The 16,979-nt window shown below is 43.4% G+C and overlaps 1 protein-coding gene across 6 annotated transcripts in view; it reads right to left on the reverse strand.

The window, feature by feature from the left end:
- The window catches only part of STAT3 (signal transducer and activator of transcription 3), a 67,532-nt gene that overhangs the window by 40,513 nt on the left and 10,040 nt on the right, over positions 1-16,979 (reverse strand). The gene's annotated exons all lie outside the window — the stretch shown is intronic.

Here is a 16,979-nt window from a genome sequence, read left to right on the forward strand (position 1 = left end):
ACTAAAAAACAAGCACATTCAGAGCAGGCAATCAGTGTGGGGAGTCCGAGAACTTGAATGTTTTGCCCAGTAAGAAGACTTGGGGAACAGGAAGTGGGGTTCTAAGAGGGTAAGACAATTACAGAAGTTTGGCTCTTTGATACGTGGAGATCCGTACGTGAAAGGGTGAAACACTTCAGAACCAATCTGCTTCCTCGTTAACACCTACCCCAGATCCTGCCCTCTGGAGTATGCCCTCTGCCAACAGAGGTTCCCTACCCTGGCTGCAGATCAGAATTACAAGAGCAATTTTTTTTTTTCTTTGAAAGTAGAGGTGACTGGGAAATCAAACCAGATTTGTCAAAGTGGAATCCCTGAGGCAGGGATCCACGTTTTGCTATTTAACATCTCTCGGATGATGCTAACGTGTGGCCACTTTGAGAACCCTGGAATGAGAGCAGGGATCAGGGTTCAACTCTGGAATCACCTGACCGGCTTTCAGAAGCCAGATGCTGGCCTTTACTCCGGATGTACTGAATAATAATCTCCAGGCCTGGGATCCAGGCAGTTGTAATGAAGCAGAACACTGCAGTGACTGTATAAAGCCTATGGCATGAGATGAGGTTGAAGAAATATGAACCCTTGTCCAGGGGCAATAAGGAAGTCTGAAAAGTTTTAGGCAGACTGGTGACAATTTGATTTATATTTCAGAAAGATCCCTCAGGCTGCCATAATCAAGGTGAGATTTGGCAGTGGCTTGAACCGGGGCAGCAGCCTCAAAGCTGTTTTGAGGTGGACGCCTTCCAGAGATATTAAAGAGGGAGGTGGGAGGGGGCTTGGTGACTGTCTCAAGGGCAAAGGTGACCCAGACAAAGGGAGGAGTAAGGGACAACCTCCCGGGTTCCTGCGGCCTTTGGTGTTCAAATGCAGGCTAAATGTTCACCCTGAGAAATGTCGCAGCAGTAACTCTGACGCTGGGAGAGCCGCGGGGCTGGGTGGCCTCCAAAGACTATTCGGTCTGTAAATTACAATCAGGCTCCATCCCCTCAAGACATTAAGATTGCTGCAACCCAAGAATAAATGCTTTGGGGGAAGTAGCACATTGCTATTTAACAGAAAGGGTCTGGGGCTTGTACTCTGACGCACAAACTCTCCCATTCCCCGCCCAGAAAAGGAGTCAGGAAGGGAAAAGAAAATCAGCCAGAAAGCTCAGAGCCAAAACACACATGGGCCATGATGAGAGCATCTGACTGTCTCCCTGCATGTGCTTGCTTGCCACCAGTCCATTTTCCACATTTGATCTGAATACTCCCCTACGTTAAATCCCTCTGATGACTTTGCATTGTTCTTGGGCCGAAAAACAAAATCTGTAAAATCAAAGCAGACCAGCGTTGTGCTTCCGGCACGGATCCAGGTGCCCCCACTTAGGTGTGTGGGAGCAAGTGGCAGCCAGTTAGCCTCCCTGTGCTTCAGTTTCCTCACCTGTGAGAAAGGACAGACAACAGGACGTCACAGGATCACCGTAAGGACTAAATGACTCAATGTGTAGAAGCACTTAAGACACAGCTGGCACAACATGTTAAGTGTCTGTGTTATTAATGTGACCGATGGCCTGGTGAGCCCTGTCTTTCTTGCCTCGGCTGCCACCAGCCTGCTGGCTGAGCTCCCGGCGCTCGCTCTGCTCTTCTTTTAGCTGCTCAAAAACACCAAGACGCCCCTCACCCCCCACCGGACCCTCCTTCTGTCCCTGCCACCGCCGGGGACCCGAACACCAGGACTCCATAACGGACGCGTAACCACCACCGCTGGATGCCAGCTCCACGAGAGCAGGAAGAGCCTTGGCTGCTGCCCGGTAGCGTGTTCTCCCCCTCACCCCCCAGCATCCAGCACAGTGCCCGGCTCGTGACAGGTACTCCAAAAACACGCACCGAACAAATAAACCGCGGGGATATTATCCCTCTGTTGAATCAGCCAGATTCTCCCAGGCGAGGACACTGCATCTAGGAAGAGTTATTCTGAGGGCCAGACCAACCAACCTCAAGATCAAAAGTCGCGTGCTTTACTGACTGAGCCAGTCAGGCACCCTAATTTTCATTTTTATTTTTTTAAAAAAAGTTTTTGAATGTTTTATTTTTGAGAGAGAGAGAGAGAGAGTGCGAGCATGAGTGGGGAAGGGAAGAGGGAGAGGGAGACACAGAATCTGAAGTAGAGTCCAGGCTCTGAGCTGTCAGCACAGAGCCCGATGCTGGGCTCGAACCCACGAACCATGAGATCATGACCTGAGCTGAAGCCGGACGCTTAACCAACTGAGCCGCCCAGGTGCCCCTATTATATATTTTATTTAAAGTAGACTCCATGCCCAATGTGGGGCTTGAACTCAAAACCCCGAGATCAAGAGTTGGATGCTCTAGCGACTGAGCCAGCCAGGAGCCCTTTGCCAACTCTTTAAAACAGAAAGAACATAGTCCTTGAGAAACAACTGGATTGGGCAAGCAAAGTGTCATGTCAAACTTTCCAGGCTTGAGGGCAACTGAAGGGAGAAGAAGAGCAAGAGGCTGGTAGAAGCCTGTGGGTATTGTATCTTTGGATAAAGCCCCAATTACAAAGTCAGAAAAGCATCCACTGATCTGGAATGCTATGTAAGTTATTAATATTCTTCAAAGACAGGAAATTGAAATAAACCAGAGAAAGAGAGCTTAAATTTCTGAATCTCGGTATCACAGACCCATAATATAGCTCACTACTTACTGGAGAGAAGCAAGAACCTTTTCCCAAGTTTATTCAGGCCACTTCCCCTAAAGAGATATTAAGGTAATCCTGGTCACTAAGTACGCAGCAATGCACAACTGGGGCTGACAACACACATCCATGGATCCTGCGTTGGAACTCCTTCCTTCAAAGTTACTGTGGTTTAGGGCAGAACCTCAAATTCAAAGGGCATTTGTGGTGGTTATAAAACACGGCCCTAACTTCTTTAATACTCCTCCAATTGAGACAAGGGGTCTTTGTCCCCTCCCCTTGAATCTGGCCAAGGCCACGACTGCTCCAACCAACAGAGTACAACAGAAGTGTCGATATGCAACTTCCAAGCCTTCCGTCCGATTCTCTTAGAAGGCTCGTTCCCCAGAACCCAGCCAACACCCTGTGAGAAGCCCAAGGCAGGAGAGGCCACGTGAAGGCATTTGGTCTGCAGTCCCAGCTGAGATGAGCCTTTGACTCATCCCAGCCTGGGCATCAGATCTGTGGGTGAAGCAGCCTCCGGACGATGGCTGCCCTGGACGTTCAAGGCAGCTGTGGGCCCAGACACTGTGCAGCAAAGACAGCCACCCCTGCTGTGCCTATCTGAATTTCTGCCCACGGCATCCGTGGACGTAACAAAACGGTCGGGGCTTTGTGCCACTGAATCTGAAGGGGGTTATTGCATTTGATAACTACAGCAACATCTTTACTAACACAGTGATAGAATCCATGTTTACGGAGTCTATCTTCCATGAGAAAGAGTTTGCAGGTTTTTTTATTCTAATTTTTTAAAATATATAATTTACATCCAAATTAGCATATAGTGCAACAATGACTTCAGCAGTAGACTCCTTAGTGCCCCTTACCCATTTAGCCCATCCCTCCTCCCCCAACCCCTCCAGTAGCCCTCAGTTTGTTCTCCATATTTACAAGGCAAAGAGTTTGCAGTGTTAAAGGAAAAGGCTTCACTGTTAAAACTAGTTTAATAGTAAACCCCTTCTCTCTCTGTGCACTCAGTCTCCATCTACAAATTGACAATCCCCAAGTTTACATCCCCAGCCCTATCCTCTCTCACGAGCTCCAGTCTTATACCTGAGCATCTCCACTTGGATATCTAAAGAGCACCCCAAACCAACCTCCTCATTAAAGACCTCTCCCGGCCAACTTCCCCATTTTCGCAAATGACAACTCCATTTTTGCATGGGCTCAGGCCACAAACCTTGAAAATAAGCCTGGGGGCGCCTGGGTGGCTCAGTCGGTTAAGCATCTGACTCTTGGTTTCAGCTCAGGTCATGATCTCACAGTTTGCGAGTTCGAGCCCTGCATCGGGCTCTGCACCACTAGTGTGGAGCCTGCTTCGGATTCTCTCTCTCTCTCTCTCTCTCTCTCTCTCACTGCCTGTCCTGTGCTCTCTCTTTCTCTCTCAAAATAAATAAATAAACATTTTTTAAAAAAAAGAAAAAGAAAAGAAGCCTTGATTCCAACCTCTCTCCTCTTCCTCTTCCTTCCAACATCCAATCCATTAACAAATCCTGTTGGCTCTACTTTCAGAATGTATCTAGAATGTGAGCATCTCTCACCATCTCCTCTGCTGCTACAATCTTAATCTGAGCCAGTGTCGCTTCTCACCTAGCCCACCTCCTATCTCGCTGCCACCATGTGCTACATTCCTAACTGGTCTTGGTGTGCTCACCCTTGTCCCTCCGCAGTCTAATCTCCACATTACAGATCTTTTCAAGAGAGAAGGCCTATCATTCCATTCTTCTGTTCAAAGCCCACTCAGAAAAAAATCCAAACCCCTACCTCAGCCCACCAGACAACCCATTTTGCTCCTGAAGGCCTCTCTGACCTCCTTTCCCACTGCTCTCCCCTTTGCCCACACTGGTCCCCTTTCTCCTTCTGGAACATACCATGCCTGCCTGGAAAGCTCTTTCCCTGGACTACTGTGTGGCTCACTCTCTGACCTCACTCACACCTCTGCACAAAATATCCCTTCACACCACTCCATGGAAGAGAGCACATCTACGCCGGCTGAGTTTTTCTTCACGGTACTCGACAGCCTCCAACATACCACGGATTTGTTTTTTATCTCCTTCCGCCACCACCTGCTAGGGGATGTAAGCTGCACAAGAGCAAAGACTCTCTTTTGCTCACTGCTACTTCCCCAGTACCTACAGGATGTTCAAACATTTGTTGACTAAATGAATGAAAATTATATAAGTGTGTGTGTGTGTGTGTGTGTGTTTTAATCTGCAACATTCTTCTAGCACAGAGAAGACTGAAATGCCTTAAAAAGCTAATGAACTTAATGGAAGAACATACACTGGTCTTCCTTCAGCATGAGCTAATAGGTGCAATGATTCATGCAGATTTACCAGAAGAGACAAACAAATGACAAAATTTCCCAAAAGAAGAGCTTATATTAAAACATAAGCCTCAGAAGAAAAATTTTTGAAATACAAAGCTAGGGACACCTGGCTGGCTCGGTTGGTGGAACATGGGACTCTTTGATCTCGGGATTGTGAGTTCAAGCCCTGTGTTGGTCTTAGAGATTACTTAAGGAAACAAAAATAAAATAAAATTTGAAAAAACCTTAAAAAAATAAAATATAATAAAGTTAAACTGATATAGTCATTTCTCCTTAAATGCAATAATTAGGCTTTAGCACCCTGATATCATCTAAAAGAGGGTATATTTCGGGGCGCCTGGGTGGCTCAGTCGGTTGGGCGTCCGACTTTGGCTCAGCTCACGATCTTGCGGTCCGTGAGTTTGAGCCCCGCATCAGGCTCTGGGCTGATGGCTCAGAGCCTGGAGCCTGCTTCCGATTCTGTGTCTCCCTCTCTCTCTGCCCCTCCCCCGTTCATGCTCTGTCTCTCTCTGTCTCAAAAATAAATAAAACGTTAAAAAAAAATTTTTTAAAAGAGGGTATATTTCATGGCACGTGCCTGTTGGTAGTTATCTGGGAATCTAGGAAATTACAGCCTAACTTAATATTGACTTACAGACACTGAAATAAGGCATCTCAGAAAACAGAAAACCACTTGGATGAGTAAGTTTATTTTGAGATATTCCCAAAGTAAAAGGTCTAAGACCCAACCTAGAGTCATAGTAAACTGCTTTACACAGTAAATCAATTGTCTGCTCTTCAATGCTTTGCCCTCAAGACACTTGGGCTCCAGCTCAGTAACAAAAAAACATTTCTGCTATTGTTGTTCAAGAGCTCTTAAAATATATAAAATCCAACCTGCTCACTTTACAGACATGGAAACAGACCATTGACGTGAGCGTCGGGAACAAAATCCGGCGGGCAGCCTCTTGACTTAGTTTCCGGTTCTTTCCACCACACTATGACTTAAGAGGCAAGGAGTGGATCGAGCCTTAAGCTTTATAACTGGAAAAAATGTGGTTAGAGAGGAAAAGACGACTGACTGCAAAGAGAAAATCATCTACCCAGGCAGAAAATGAGGGTCATAGTTGTTATTCTCTTGAAGAGGTATTTTGTTTTTGGCCTTAAAAAAAAAAAAAAAAGTTGACCACATAAATGTGACCTCACCAGAGAAAAATGCACAGAAACAAAATGCATCATTTCTCAGAGGTTTTCTTTCCTTGTTGCTCAGTGTTACTGAGATATAGTTGACACATCACATCATGTTACTTTTAGGTGCACCAACTAATGGTTTGATATTGTGAAATGACCACCAGAAGCTCAGCTAATGTTTTTTTCTTGAGATGAGAACGTTTAAGATCTATTCTCTTAATAATACAATACAGTATTATTAACTATGGTCACCCTGGTATATATTATACCATCTCACAGGTTTTCTGGCCCATCTGTGACATGTAAGAGGACACATGTAAAGGTGTCACTGGTTCACTAAACACTTGAGTGCCTCTGCCAAGCCACGAGGGACAGAAAACTGGAGAATTCATAGTCCCCAGCAGAGCAAGAGGAATGTACAACGTCGGGGGCCACACAACTCTAAAACAAGGCAGATAGTGCTCGTGGGAGCTGTACAATCTGGTCCGTACCGTCAAAGAAGATATGGTTTTGAAAGAAGAGCAGACATGTAACAAGATAATTACATGTAAATGGAAATTACATGTAAATGGACATGAGAAGGCAGATACTTTACAAGGTATAGAGTCTCTCCAGGAGAAATGGTAACGCTAGAGAGGAAGGGGTAACAAGTCTCAGCACTGGGAATTAGCATGTGCAAACACACAAGTGCTCCAGAGAACATGACATAGGTCTCTTGGTTCACCATGATCCAAAACCTCACGAAAGTGGTAGTAAAGCAGGGGCAGTGGGTATAAACCCACAAGGACAAAGAATGGGAAATGACGTAACAGTGGACAAAAGCTATCAATAAAGTTCTGGAATCCAGAAAGTGGAGACATGATCACTGACCTACAACAGCTGAGAAAACTAAATAGTAAGTGCCTGCAGAAGGGATTTCTAACCAGAGGTACACTGTATGACCCCCCAAAAGTTCAAAGTTGGAGAGGGTAGGTATGGTTGATGGCAGGGATGAAACGTTTAGCTGAAAATAAGAGAACTCGTTGAAAAATCTGTATTATTGAAACTCCCCCAAATAATTACCTCTCTCTGAACCCAGCAAGAGACAGAGTACTTACTGTCTGGAGAAAGCCAAGTACAGACCTGGGGACACCAGACACAGATGAGGGCGAGACGTTCACTGAACTAAAACAACAGAGATTAGGTGAGAAGCTACATACATCAGGTCCCAGAATCCCGGTAGCCAGGGCTTTCCCCAATCACTCCACAGTGAAGCTCGACAAGCACAAAAGACCATTCAACTTGAACTGAGAACTAAAAAGTACTACACTTTTTGTTTCAAGTAAGCTCTAAGTCCAACATGGGACATTTGACATTTGACATTGACAGCCAAACTGAAAATTAAGTAGATGGCTTGAAAGATAGAGCCAAGGAAACATCCTAGAAAATACTCTAAAACAAAAAAGATGGAATACAGAAGCAGAGGGGAGACAAAACAAAACTCTGATGATCCAATATCTGACCAAGAGGATTCCCAGAAAAAGAGAAGGGAAAAATGGTAAGGCAGGAATTATCAAAAGAAAGAATAAGAATTTCCCTTTCCAGATGGAAAGAGGCCCATCTACTACCCAGTCCAATGAATGAAAACTGACCCACACTAAGGCACATCCAGTGAGATTTCAACACAGGAAATAAATAAGTTATACAAGCTTCCAGAGAAAAGAACCGGGTCTCTTGGAGAAGATCAGAAATCAGAACAGCATTGACTTTCGGCACAAACACTGAAAGATTCAAAGCCAACTGAGCCAACAAGGCCTTCAGAATGATGAGCAAATGATGTGACGCCTGAATAATCATTCAAGTGCGAAGAAAAATAAAAGATATTTCAGATAACTCAGGTACTCAAAAAACTGACTTTCCACACACCTTTTCTTGATAGCATGTTACTGGAATGTGTGCTTCAGCAAATGAAGAAGACAGGGGATCTGGGAAAAAGGGAATCCAACATAGGAGACCCTGACTGTAGCAGGACAGGGATGGGGGTGGGGGTGATTGCCAAGAAAATAAAGACTAGATGGCCAGTGTGTTTAAGCATTCGAAGTAAACTGCCAGGCATTTGAGAAACCTGCCAGAGCGTTTTGGGGAAGTTGGCAGTAGATATAAAGAAAACTAAGCAAGTTTTAAAAATAAAAATATTAACTCCAGGAAAAAAAACAAATATTTGTATATGAAAGGAAACGCAATCATAATACGCTGCTTGGCTTACCAGTGAGCAATATTTAGTCAAAATAATACACATCGTTGGCAGTTTAGCCCAAGTGGATTAAAACTTATGACCACTCTACTATAAGGGATGGGAAGGAACAGTGGTGGCGAAAGAAATACATCCTCACCAATGACGACAGGAAGTTAAACAGTATCTAAAATTTTGATAGGTCAAAAACGGCAGTGTAAGCACATTACTGAAAAGCACGAAAGTAAATATGAGCAGAAAAAGCCCAATACTTGGAAAGTGGCAATCTGGGAAGCACTCTGCTTAGAAGTAAGGAGGAGTGGGACAGAGGACTGTTGTTTGCGATGTAAGTCAACGTCTTCAATTTCTAAATTATTGATATGCATTTTTGGGTAAGAATCATAATTCTGTTTTCAAGTGAAATGCTTAATGCCAAGATAAAATAAAATTTAGGTACCATCCTTTCATTGTCCCTCGGAAGCAACCTCCTTACTTCACTCATTCATCCATCTGTTCATTCAGAAAAGAAAAACACACCAGTCAGGAACCAAGAGCCAGGTATGGAGTGACAAACGAAACAGGTCTCTGCCCTCCTTGAGATGGAGGAAGACAGACAAGTAAATAAGGAAGTAATTACCACTTGTGATAAGAGCAATAAGATGACAGGATAGTGAGTGACTGGGGTCGGGCTGGCATGCTCTAGATAGTCAGGGAAGGCATCTTGGAGGAAGTAACTATTTGTCCTGGCTTCTAAAGGAAAACAGACCTCTTGATGTTAAAACCTTAGCTTGGAGTTTCCAGGACCAAAAAGACAGTGTAAATTCAAATGTTAAAATGGCAGGCGTATGCATAGGAATTCTTTTTTTTTTTTTAATGTTTATTTATTTTTGAGAGACAGAGTGCACGCGGGGGAGGGGCAGGTGGAGAGGGAGACAGAATCCGAAGCAGGCTCCAGACTCTGAGCTGTCAGCACAGAGCTCCATGCAGTGCTCGAACTCCCGAACCATGAACCGTGAGATCATGACCTGAGCCGAAGTGCGGCTTAACCAACTGAGCCACCCAGGCATCCCTTAGGAGACTTGGCTGCTCCAACTCCTCACCAAGACCAAAGGCCTGGTCTCCTGCCCAGAGTGGCCTTTAAACTAAAAATCCTTGGTAAAGACATAGATAAATGCCACACTCCCAACCCCATGTTAAGCAGTTGTCTTCTCCCTTTTTTTGGTAAGGTTCCATTTGCTTTTTGCCTCTGTAGGTTTCCCCAGTTTTTTTTGAACGCTCAGTTTATCCAGCATTTCTTGGTGTTTTGCACAACAGGGTTTTCAGGGTACCCAGTCTACCACAGAGCTGGAACAGAAGTCAGGATGAGAGAAGAACAGGAATTTAAGAAAACTTCAGAGGTAACACTGACAGGATTTGCAGATGACTTGAAGAGGAGCAGGGGTATGAGGAAACAGGGAAATGAAAGAGATTCCCAGATTTGGGGTTTGCACAATGGGGTACATGATGATGCCATTTACTTCGACTGGGGAAAACTGAGTGGGGAGAACAGCACAAGCTTGTGACAAGAAACTTTAAGAGTTGTGTTTTAGGGGCGCCTGGGTGGCGCAGTCGGTTAAGCGTCTGACTTCAGCCAGGTCACGATCTCGCGGTCTGTGAGTTCGAGCCCCGCGTCAGGCTCTGGGCTGATGGCTCGGAGCCTGGAGCCTGTTTCTGATTCTGTGTCTCCCTCTCTCTCTGCCCCTCCCCCGTTCATGCTCTGTCTCTCTCTGTCCCAAAAATAAAAAAAAAAAAAAAAGTTAAAAAAAAGAGTTGTATTTTAGGCAAGATGCACGGGAGACAACACCAAGCTGTCTGAGGGGAAATGTCAGGTAGGCAGCAGGACACAGGGATCGGGAGTCTGGAGAGGCCCAGGTTGGGAGTACACCCCTGGTAATCATCAGAATGGAGATGATGTTTAAAGCCAAAATAATGGATGAGATAACCTGGGGACAGAATATAGAAGAAGGAAGGAAAAGAAAGCCCCAGACGGAGGCCTGAGGTCCTTCAAACATGAGTGTTCAGGTAGAGGATGAACCAGGAAAGGAAGCTGGGAAAGCCCAGTAAGACAAAGAAAAACCAGAGGAATAGGCTGTCACAGAAGCCATTTCATTTCATTTCGTTTCGTGAGAGAGAGAGAGAGAGAGCAGGGGAGAGGGGCAGAGGGAGGGAGAGGGAGAGAGAGGGGGAGAGAGAGAGGGAGAGAGAGAGAGATACATTTAGACATTTGAGAAATATGGGCAGCTGCTCAACCAACTCAGCCACCCAGGCACCCCCACAGTGCTTAAAGAAAAAAGGTTATTTGGGGCGCCTAGGTGGCTCAGTCGGCCACCCAGTTGGTGTCCGACTTCGGCTCAGATCATGATCTCACAGCTCGTGAGTTCCAGCCCCGCGTCGGGCTCTGTGCTGACAGCTCAGAGCCTGGAGCCTGCTTCGGATTCTGTGTCTGCCACTCTCTCTGCCCCTCCCCCATTCGTGCCATGTCTCTGTCTCTCAAGAATAAACATTTAAAAAAATTAAAGAAAAAAGGTGTTCACTTGTGTCCAATATCACTAAAAGGGTGAGCAAAATGGTGACAGAACCCATCCAATGTGGTACTGCAGAAGTCTCTGGTAATACTCCAGTCCACCATACCTAGTCTTTCCATCAATAAGGTTAATGTTTCTGAACCCCAAGACAAATTCATCAGGATCACAAAGGTACTCAACCCACTCTTGTTACTTTTCTTCCTAAAAGAAAAGTCCCACTGGAAGACTATTTTTTCACTTTTGTCACTTAATCTGACACACATAAAGTAATTTTTTTAATTTTTTAAATGTTTTTATTTATGTTTGAGAGAGAGAGAGAGACAGAGCATGAGCAGGGGAGGGGCAGAGAGAGAGAGACACGGGATCCAAAGCAGGCTCCAGGCTGTGAACTGTCAGCACAGAGCCTGACGTGGGGCTTGAACTCACAAACCATGAGATCATAACCTGAACCGAAGTCGGACGCTCAACCAACTGAGCCACACAGGCATCCCAATAAGTAATTTAAAAGGGCCCAAGAAGAATGACCTCTAGAGATAGTGATTATTCTCCCTCAAGAGATTTAGAAATCTCCAGAATTTCTCCACTATTCCAATCTACCTAGGGTCAGAAATGTTCAGGTCTTAAGAAGGAATCAACACTATCCAACGTATTACATGTAACAGCAGAGAGATTACTCTAACCATAAAGATCAGTATTTAAATCTGTACTCTGGACTATGGCCCTCTGGCCAGCCCTAGACCCAGGAGGTTCTGAAAATTAAATTTAGGGGGAGGAGGGAGGCAAGTACTTCATTTCATTGTCCTCAGTACACTAACCATAAGCATCCCCAAATTTGTTTCTGTATGAGCTTGAATTCCAGAAGAGATATTTATGCCAGTTAAAAACGTTTTAAGGAAGAAAAATTAAATACATCCAAAATATACATAGAACTCTTAAAACTCTCTCAAAAAAACAACCCAACTTAAAAATGGGCAAAAGTGGGGCGCCTGGGTGGCTCAGTCGGTTAAGCGCCTGACTTTGGCTCAGGTCACGATCTCGCGGTCCGTGAGTTCGAGCCCCGCATCAGGCTCTGGGCTGATGGCTCAGAGCCTGGAGCCTGTTTCAGATTCTGTGTCTCCCTCTCTCTCTGCCCCTCCCCCGTTCATGCTCTGTCTCTCTCTGTCTCAAAAATAAATAAACGTTAAAAAAAATTAAAAAAAAAAAATGGGCAAAAGATCTGAACAGGAATCTCACCAAAGAAATACCCATGGCAAATATGCATATGAAAAGATGCTCTTCATCATACACCCATAGGGAACCGCAAATTAAAACAATGATACCACTACACCCTTATTAGAATGGTCAAAATCTGGGGCACCTGGGTGGTGCAGTAAGTTAAGCATCCAACTCTTGATCTCAGCTCAGGTCATGATCTCACAGTTTGTGAGTTCGAGCCCCGCATCGGGCTCTGGGCTGATGGTGTGGAGCCTGCTTGGGATTGTCTCTCCTTCTCTCTGCCCCTCCCTTGCTTGTGCTCGCGCCTGCGTTCACTAGCTCTCTTTCTCTCTCTCTCAAAAATAAATAAAAAACTGAAAAAACTTAAAAAAAAAATGGTCGGAATCCAAAATACTGAGAACAGCAAATGCTCATTCATTGTTGCCGAGAATGCAAAATGGTACAGACACTTAGGAAGATAGTTTAGCAGTTTCTTATAAAACTAAACATACTCTTAACACATGATCTAGCAATCGTGATCCTTGGTATTTAACCAAATTAGCTGAAAATGTGTATCTACACAAAAACCTGCACATGAATATTTATAGCAGCTTTATTCATAATTGCCCAAACTTGGAATCAATCAAGATGTCCTTCAATAGGTGAGTGGATAAACAAACTGTGGTACACAGAGACAATGGAGTATTAATCAGCAATACAAAGAAACGAGACTATCAAGCCACAAAAAGATAGGGAGTGTTGCTAAGCGAAGGAAGGCACTCTGAAATTGGTACACACTGTCTAATTCCATCTATATGGTATTCTGGAAAAGACAAAACTATGGAGACAGTAAAAACGATCTGGCTGCCAATGGTTTGGGAGAGGGATGAGACAGTTTGGGAGCATGGGATTTTTTGGGCAGTGAGATTACTTTATGTGACACTGTAATGGAGGATACAAGTCTTCATCCATTTGTCAAAATCCACAGAATGTGTAACAAAGTGAAGTCTAATGTTAACTGTAGGCTTCGGTTAATAATGTATCAATATTGGCTCAAGGGGCACCTGGCTGGCTCAGTCAGTGGAGCTTGGGACTCTTGATCTTGGGGTTGTGAGTTCAAGCCCCATATATGGTATAGAGATTGGGGCACCTGGGTGGCTCAGTCAGTTAAGTGTCTGACTTCGGCCAGGGTCACAATCTCACGGTTCATGAGTTCAAGCCCCACGTCAGGCTCTGTGCTGACAGCTCAGAGCCTGGGGCCTGCTTCAGATTCTGTGTCTCCCTCTCTCTCTGCCCCTCCCCCACTCATGCTCTGTCTCTCTCTGTCTCTCTCTCTCTCTCTCTTAAAAATAAATGAACTTTAAAAAATTGTATTTAAAAACATATATATACTGGCTCATCAATAGTAACAAATGTACAGCACACTAATGCAGGATGTTCATAACTGAAGAATCTCTGGGGGAGAGAGAGGAGAGGGTATATGGGAACTCTGTACTTTCTGCTCTATTTTTCTATAAACCTAAAATGGCTCTAAAAAATATATGCATATATATATAATATACGCATATATATATATAGTATATAGTATATATATATAGTCTATTAATTTTTAAAATGTCTGAGTTGGGAAGCCTGGGTGGGTCAGTCAGTTAAGTGTCCCTCTTTCGGTTTTGGCTCAGGTCATAATCTCATGGTTCATGAGATCAAGCCCCACACTGGGCTCTGCACTAAATTAGCGCAGAGATTGCTTGGGATTCTCTCTCTCCCACTCTCTCTGGCCCTCCCCTGAGTACACGCTTGTACTCTCTCTCTCAAAATAAATAAAACAAAAAAAAAAAATGTATGAGTTGATGGGGCGCCTGGTTAGCTCAGTCAGTGAAGCATGCAACTCTTGGTCTCAGGGTTATAAGTTTGAGCCCCACGTTGGCTGTAGAGATTACTTACACTTAAAAATAAAAAATCTTACGGGACACCTGGGTGGCTCAGTTGGTTAAGCGTCCAACTTTGGCTCAGGTCATGATCTCATGGTTTGTGAGTTCAAGCCCCATGTCAGGCTCTGTGCTGACAGCTCAGAACCTGGAACCTGCTTCAGATTCTGTGTCTCCCTCTCTTTCTGCCCTTCCCTCACTCACACTCTGTCTCTGTCTCTCTCTCAAAAATAAATAAACGCTAAGAATTAAAAAAATAATAATAATCTTACAGAAAAAATAAAAAACAAAATAAAATAAAATGTATGAGTTGAGCTTTATGAAAAATATTTTTAAAGATAAATCTGACCCATGGGGGTGCCTAGGTGGCTCAGTTAAGCGTCTGACTTCGACTCGGGCCATGATCTCTCAGTTCGTTGAGTTCGAGCTCCACATCGGGCTGTCTGCTGTCAGCACAGAGCCCTCTTCGGATCCTTTGCTCCCTCTCTCTCTGCCCCTCCCCTGCTTGTGCGCTCTCTTTCTCTCTCTCTTTCAAAAATAAACATCAAAAAAAATTTTTTTAAGAAAATCTGGCCCACAAAGTTTAAATTATATTCAAGATAGAATATGAGCTATCTCCCCATAAATAAAAATTTTCTATTCAGTCTTCTCAAAATGAATAATATACTTGGAAAAATAAGTCACCTCATGTACATCATAGTTTTGCATGATGTAAGCACTCAGAAAAGATGATCTTATCGCATCCACATAAGAGGTTATGAAAAGGCTCAGTTACTCATGAAATTATAATTCAACAATGTGAGGTAGTGGACATGGTTTAAAAAGAGAAAGAAAAAATGAAGAATTTAGAAACATCACTGCATCGGGGGCAGTTTATGATCTAAATTCTAAAAACCACACAGGGATGGATGGATGGATGGATGGATGGATAGATCATCACACCCATGCAGAACCTGACCTGAAGCATGAATTCAGGTTGGATTTTCCAGTCAATCACTCAGCCAAAGAGAACCCGGAGGTGGCTAAGATAATGTAACAATCCTGTCAAGTAGACTTTGTTCCCATTTTACAGATAAGGACAGAAATGTTAAGTGACCACAAAGATAATTATACAAGCAGAACACAAACTTGGGAGTCTTCAAATTCCCAGGCTAGTGGAATCAAATTATCTGTTTCTAAGTCTTATCTCTACTATGTGATCTCTGACACGAATATTCCTCCTCTAATTGGTTATACAAACAATTACAAGAAAGGAACATGAGAATTTTATTTACATTACATGCAATAAATCAAAGTTAACTTCATTATAAAGACACATCTGAAACAGATACATCTGAAATTTATTATAAAGACGTGTCTGAAAATAATTAAAGCAGCCAGAAACTGTCTTAATATATATAGTCCATCAGTAAAACAAGACTAAACATTAATCTGGTAAAGGTCATGATTCTTTCGGTAACCATAATCCACCACTGATTAATATTAAGGTCCATAAATACCAAGAAGAGTAAACAGAATTAAAAGAAATCTCCAGGGGCACCTGGATAGCTCAACTGGTGAAGCGTGTTGACTCTTTTTTTAAGTTTGTTGTTTGTTTGTTTATGTACATATGTATGTAATCTCTATACCCAGCATGGGGCTCAAAGTCACAACCAGGGTGGTATGCTCCTCCCACTGAGCCAGCCAGGCACCAAGAGTATGGGACTCTTGATTTGGGGATGGGGTGTACAGATTACTTAAAATCTTTAAGAAGAGAAACAAATAAAAAGAGAGAAAGAAAGAAATCTTTTTTTTTTTTCTTAGTAAACTACAGTTCTATCGTTTATCTTTCTCTCTAAAACAACAACGATTTCTAAACCCTGTAAACATGACTTCACCAATCTGAAAGAAGACTTTACAGCTTATCGGCCTTTAAAGTGGCGTTTCTCAAACTAAGGACCACCTGCATCAGAATATCTGACTGCCTGTTAAAATGACCTTAGATCTAGTAAATCAGACTCCCTGGGGCAAAATCATAGAGTCTTCTTTTTCTTTTTTACAACAAGTACGGTGGGGGTTCTTGTGCTAAAATCTTTAGACCAGCAGTTTTCAAACTTTTTGCTCTCAGGACCCCTTTATATCCTTAAAAATAAGGACCCCAAAGGTTGCACCTATCTGTATTTATGTATTTGAAATTAAAACAGAAATTTAAAAAATATTTATTAACTCATTTTAAAAATAATAAACCTATGTTAACATAAGTAACATTTCTATGAAAAATAACCTTATTTTCCAACACAACAACAACAAAAATTAGTGGAAAGAGTGACACTGTAAAAGTTTTGGAAATTTCTCTAATGCCTGGCTTAATAAAAGACAGATGGATTCTCATATCTGCTATTGCATGCGATCGGCTGCAGTATGTTGCTTTGAAGCACATGAAGAAAATGTGACATCACGCTAGTTGGAAGAGGGAGGAGAGTATCTTAATAGCCTTTTCAGATAATTTTGGATATTCCTTAACACCACACCCAAATTCAATAAGTGTAGTTTCTTTTCTTTTTTTTTTTTTTTAATGTATACTTATTTTTGAGAGAGAGAGAGAGAGAGAGAGAGAGAGAACGAGGAGCACAGGCTAGCAGGGGAGGGGCAGAGAGAGAGGAAGGCAGGTAACCAGTAGCAGGCTCCGCCCTATCAATGCAAAGCCCAACTTGGGGCTTGAACCCATGAACTGTGAGATCATACAAACTTGAGCCAAAGTTAGACGCTCAACCAGCCGAGCCACCCAGGTGCCCCAACAAGAAACCTTTCTTTCTTTCCTTCTTTTTAATGTTTATTTATTTTGG

The sequence above is a fragment of the Panthera uncia genome, chromosome E1 (assembly GCF_023721935.1).
Source record: "Panthera uncia isolate 11264 chromosome E1, Puncia_PCG_1.0, whole genome shotgun sequence".
NCBI lineage: Eukaryota > Metazoa > Chordata > Mammalia > Carnivora > Felidae > Panthera > Panthera uncia.